Source organism: Helobdella robusta (genome assembly GCF_000326865.2).
Source record: "Helobdella robusta unplaced genomic scaffold HELROscaffold_12, whole genome shotgun sequence".
Lineage (NCBI taxonomy): Eukaryota > Metazoa > Annelida > Clitellata > Rhynchobdellida > Glossiphoniidae > Helobdella > Helobdella robusta.
In genome coordinates this window covers 1,892,775-1,899,091 of record NW_008703664.1, presented here as the reverse complement: position 1 = coordinate 1,899,091, position 6,317 = coordinate 1,892,775, and positions in this window count along the sequence as shown.

Genomic DNA, 6,317 nt, shown 5'->3' with positions numbered 1-6,317 from the left:
TTATATAGAGTTATATAGAGTTATATAGAGTTATATAGAGTTATATAGAGTTATATAGAGTTATATAGAGTTATATAGAGTTATATAGAGTTATATAGAGTTATATAGAGTTATATAGAGTTATATAGAGTTATATAGAGTTATATAGAGTTATATAGAGTTATATAGAGTTATATAGAGTTATATAGAGTTATATAGAGTTATATAGAGTTATATAGAGTTATATAGAGTTATATAGAGTTATATAGAGTTATATAGAGTTATATAGAGTTATATAGAGTTATATAGAGTTATATAGAGTTATATAGAGTTATATAGAGTTATATAGAGTTATATAGAGTTATATAGAGTTATATAGAGTTATATAGAGTTATATAGAGTTATATAGAGTTATATAGAGTTATATAGAGTTATATAGAGTTATATAGAGTTATATAGATCATAAATCCTATATAGATACCGTTCTTTGCGGTTCTTTGCCGACCGGTCGGCTTCTTTGCGTTTCTCTATTTTCATTTAAATTAATTAAATAAATAAGATTTGTCCATTCATCTAGGTTCATTCAGGTTCATTCATTCAGGTTATAGCTTCCAGAGGAGTTCGTCGTGGAGGATCAGAATGGTTGTGATGTCACCCTACGTTCAACCTTAACCCTAACTTCCGACTTTACAGTTTCTTAACGGTTTCTTTTTTTGCCAGTTTGCTGTCTTTTCCGGCTGGCGGATTTCACCGCGGATCGTTTCTCTATTTTCATTTAAATTAATTAATTAAATAGGATTTTTTCATTTCATTCAGGTTGAAGCTTCCAGAGGAGTTCATCATGGAAGATATCAGGCTACGTTCGTTCATTCATTGGCAAAGAATACCTGCCTGACTGGGATACGTTTTCTTCTTTTTTTCTGTAATTTAACATTAAGTAAAAATGCTCACACGCACACACACGCACACACAATTACATTAAGTAGCTATATAGGTAGGTTAGATAGGCCTAATTTTAATTGTAGGTAGGATAGATAGGGAGCATCCAACACTAATGTAGTTGAATAGGTAGGCAGCGTAAGTTTATCGCTTCTATTTTATCTTGCACCCACATTACACGCACCAGCGTATTACACACACACACAAATACATACATAAACACATATGTTAGTATTTGAGCGTAATTTTATTTTCATTACACATTCTAATTTATTATTACTAAGGTTGAGAGTAATTTAATTTCATAGGTAGTTAAGAGCAATAATGTAATTCTAGGAAAAATCTTGTAATGTAAATTAAAACGCTGTAAGTGTATCGATAGGTAGGTTAATTGTTAAGTTATACATTATCATTATTAAGTTGGAGCCCAAGGCATTACGTAGGTGGTGGGGTGGGTGCCGAAAGGCCAATGAATTAGGCTCTTGAGTTTTGTAATTTTAGGTAAGCTAGGACCGTAATGTAATGAATAGGTAGGTTAAGGCTACGTTGTAACACATACTTATTAATAGATTTAGGGTTTAAGTTTTATATTATTATTACTAAGTTGGAGCCCAAGGCATTACGTAGGTGGTGGGGTGGGTGCCGAAAGGCCAATGAATTGGGCTCTTGAGTTTTGTAATTTTAGGTAAGCTAGGGCTTAATTGTAATGAATAGGTAAGTTGAGGGTACGATAGCCGATAGACTCTGAATTTCGAAGTCTCTTGTCAGAGGTAAGCCTTGGCGGCCAGTGGTGAACCGGCAATGGTTTACTATCCGGACGGCAATGGTTTACTATCTGCACGGTAATGATTTACTATGCGGCATGGCCATAGTCTACTACCCGCACGGCTTCCGGACGGCAAATGGTTTACTATCCGCAAGGCAGTAGTCTACTATCCGCACGGCAATGGTTTACTATCCGGTGCCCTGGCTGTCGGTGAACCTCTGTGCAAGGAGGGAGAATGAAGGGGAACTTTCGACTGTCGTACCATTAACAATTTATTATAGATTAGTTAAGGTAATTGAATAGGTAGATAGGATTATTTTTATTAAGCAATTTAAGATGCAGGCACCGCTAAGCTTTCTAATGAGAATTTTCTCTTCCTCCATTCCACGGGCTGTGTTTCAACAACAATCTCGAGAAGGACTGGCACCAGTTTTGGAGGACAACGCAGGAAACGGAAGGCACTCATCATTTTGCCTTTGTCGAATGGACGACGGTAGGTTTTTTTTACATTTTACTCTCTTTATTATTTTCAAATATTATTTATTTGCCATTATTTCCATTTTATAATTTTTTGCTTCTAAGATTCTAACATTCATTTACTACTAAGCTAATAAAAATAACTTGTCTACAGACTGATGAGAGGTGGGCAGTGGTGGGCGTCAGCACGTTTCAGATAGTGGTCTCCTGATGATCGTTCCGATAACAACTCGAAGAAAACAACAACGACGATTTTTGAAGTATGGTTTAGTTTCGTTGTTTTTATTTTTTTCATTCATTCATTTTGTCACACAATCTTTCATTCATCCATTAATTGACTCATTCTATTCATTCATTGAATCATAGATTGGTTAATTAATTCATTCAATCACTCAATCATTCGCTCAATCATTTATTCGGTTGTTCTTTCGTTTTAACATTCATTTACTACTAAGCCAATAAAAAAAATTTGTCTACAGAATGATCAGAGGTGGGTTGTGGTGGGAGTCAGCACGTTTCATGATGGTAATCTCATGGTAAGATAAGTTGCTTCTTACTTTTTTTCAATGGCTTGTTTTTTATTTTAAAAAATTAACTTTTTCTTTCAATTTTGTTTTTCAGTATCCGGTAAAATTCATTTCCTCGGTTCGTGTCAGATGATGGTCGGTGCAATGGAGGTTCGTCCGTAGTGGGTGAAGAAGTTTCTGGAGGGTACGCGCGCGCACATTTACATACACGCACACACATAAATACAACACACACATACACAACATCCATTCATTCGGTGTCGTTGTTGTTATGTTTCTCTTCAACTTTCTATTTTCTTTACCGGACTTAATTTAATTCATAGGTAAGTTAGGGATTGAGATGAGTTGAACAACTGTGGGTAGGCTAGGGCTTAACATTAGTTAAAAAGTTTCAAGTAAAATATTAACATTAACATAAATTAAAAGCTTCAAGTAAAATTAAAACGTTAAAATATGTAAAATAAATGAGTTGAGTTATCATTACAGGTAAGCTAGGGCCCTGAGAGTAATTTAATTGTAGGTAGGTGACTGACTACTATTCTTGCGACTTTTTAATATTTTTTTTTGTGGTGTGTTTGTTTTCGCTTCTTAGCACCACACAACACCAACAAAACAAACTAAAATTTTTTTGTCGCCTTAAATTTTACCATTTTTGAACAATCTTTTTAATAATGTCTATTTATTTATTTGTAAAATGTTGACTGGTTTCTAGTTTCTTATTTTGGTTATATAATTTTTGGATATTTCCTGATTTACTTTGTATATATGCATGCATGAATAATTTCTGTTTGGTATGTTGATTTAGTCATTATGATATGCTGTGAACTGTCCTTACTAAATATTCATGTTTCGTGATAATTATTTTTTATCAATCGATATTTTGTTATATTTGTTTGTTTAAAATCTGAACTTTTTAAAAAATTGTCATTTAACAAATTTTAATTTCGTCACTTTTCATCTTTTGATGATGTCAAATAAAAGCAACTGTTGTGTTTTTCTTTTCTTACTAAAATCTCGAATACAAACATGTACAAAGAGACACAGACACACATACATACAAACATACATACATACATACATACATACACGCATACATACATACTGCCATCATATATAGGCAGTACAATAAACATTCATGTCATTTCTGTCAATGTATTTTAAGTATGTTATACTGTTAATCTTGTTAACTATGATGACGATCATCATCATCACAACCATCATCAACGAACAACAATATAATAATAATTACAACAACAACAACGAAATAAAAATAGTTGTTCTCATTATGCATTTCAAAAGCTTGCATTCTTCTTTTAATACAAGCGATATATATATATATATATATATATATATATATATATATATATATATATGTGTGTGTGTGTGTGTGTGTGTGTATGTGTGTGTGAGTTTGCTTGTGTGTGTGCGTGCGTATATGTATATTTTTATCTGTTTATTGAAACGTTATTTTTTACGCATACCCCTTGTCTCATTCTCTCTCTCTCTCTCTCTTTCTTACTTTATATATATATATATATATACATATATGACTGACTGGCTGGCTGGCTGACCGACCGACCGACCAACTGACTGATTGTTTGATTGATTGATTGATTTATCTCATAGAAAAAATGAGAAAAAATCCGATTAAGCCAACCTATGGCTTCAGTAAGCCACTGTTTTTCACCTGACAAAAGCAATTTCTATATTTATATTGACAAAAATAATTGTGATATGAATATATTGATTTATTTAAAGCATTATATGTACAAAAAAGTGCTATCGTAAGAGTTCTATGAAACCCTGTAAGCCACTGCTGTAAGTCAACGTATGATTTCAGCAGCCAGTTTCTTATGAGCACCAGCAGAATGTAAAATATTCATTGAATATAATGAAGATAGTTGTTCAAATAACAATTTTGATTTATTTAGGCCGTTTATTTCATAAGCAAACCAATTTTTAACATGATCGAATAGTGTAAAAAAAAGGGTGACTATAGTTCAATCCTACTAAGCCAACCTTCGGCTTCAGTAAACCACCGGATTTCACCGGACCAAAAGCAATTTTTATATTCAAATTAACAAAAATAATTTAATAATACATAATTCTATTAATCATTATTAAAATTAAATAAAATTACTACAATGTTTTAAGCATATTAAATCAAGTAAATATCTCATTTAGCTTGCTCGTTAAAATCCATGCAATTTCGTAAGCCAACAATCCAAGCACGACAAATAGCCCGACCGATAGATCGAATTGATCGATTAGTCCTATTATTCTAGTTATGTGGTTTGGAGCAAGGGGAGACATTACTGAAAATAATTAAAAGTTGAAAAAATTGAGGTTCTTTGCATATCCCCGCTTCAACCCATAAGAAGGTGTTGAATGCTGTTAAATAGGCCTTCCCTTGATCTATCTCTATGTTTTTCTTCAATTATTGCTTGGTCTGACTCAATGTGTCTTAAACATAATCCTTCTAAATTTGAATTAATTCGTTTTAATAAATCTAAACGCTCTATTACTATTCCTCCTATTATCTTACCTGATTCTAAAATGTTTGATGTATCTCACAAGTTTCGTAGTCTATTGTCTCTTTCTTCTCAGATTAAGTTTTGCTAGTTCTTATTTTCATCTACGTAGAATAAAAAAACATTTGTCTTTTCTTGACGATCCTCACTCTTCACCTTCTTGTTACTTTTTTAGTGTTATTTAGGATTGATTATTGTAACTCGCTTCTGATTCTACACTCTATTCTTTAGTAAAGCTTTTAAATCTGCTGCTCGTGTACCCTTCTTTTCTCATATATCTCCATATCTTATTCTCTTGCACTGGCTACAGAATAATTTTTAAAATTTTTTTATTAATGTATAAGTCTCAATCTAAATTATTTCCTAAGTACTTACCAGACATATTAATTGAGCCTAAACGGTTCAATTAATATGTCTCCGGTTTACGATCGTCTTCTTGTTCACACCTCTTCATAACTCGTGTTAAACTCTTTTGCTAGATCCGCATTTAATTAACTGCCCGTCTTTTTTTACGTTGTTGTAGGTGTTCATTTTCACTTGCTTTTCTGGCTCTTTTTTCTGGAACTCTCTACCTCCTTCTCCATCACTTTCAGAGCGAATTTCAAAAACTATCTGATGCAAAATTCATTGAGCGCTGTTGAACATGGCAGATATAGCGATTTATGATCTAATGGATTGATTTTTTAAAATCAAAATGTTCATTGTGTTCATTCCATTATTTGATGGCACGTACTCTTGAACGTTTGATCTCGCGATCTTACATTTAGAATTAGTTGTAAGTAAGTATACCAACACTAAACTTAAGATTACCAAAGCAGTTCTTATCAGGTAAAAAATTTGATGATTCAGAACCCTTAAACATTTCACCATTTATCTGAGATCAAACATTATGTCAAATCAGAAATACCAACAATCTGAAATGTACTCACCGCAGTCTGAGCCATTTTAGAACTATTTTTTATAGACGAATCATAACAACCAATTTTTAATTTCGAAAACAAAATAACTTGTTATCAAACCAAGAACACAATCTGAGACAATTCTGTAATATGTGTAAACAAAAAATACTGAGACATAATTAGTCTGACCAAACACAAC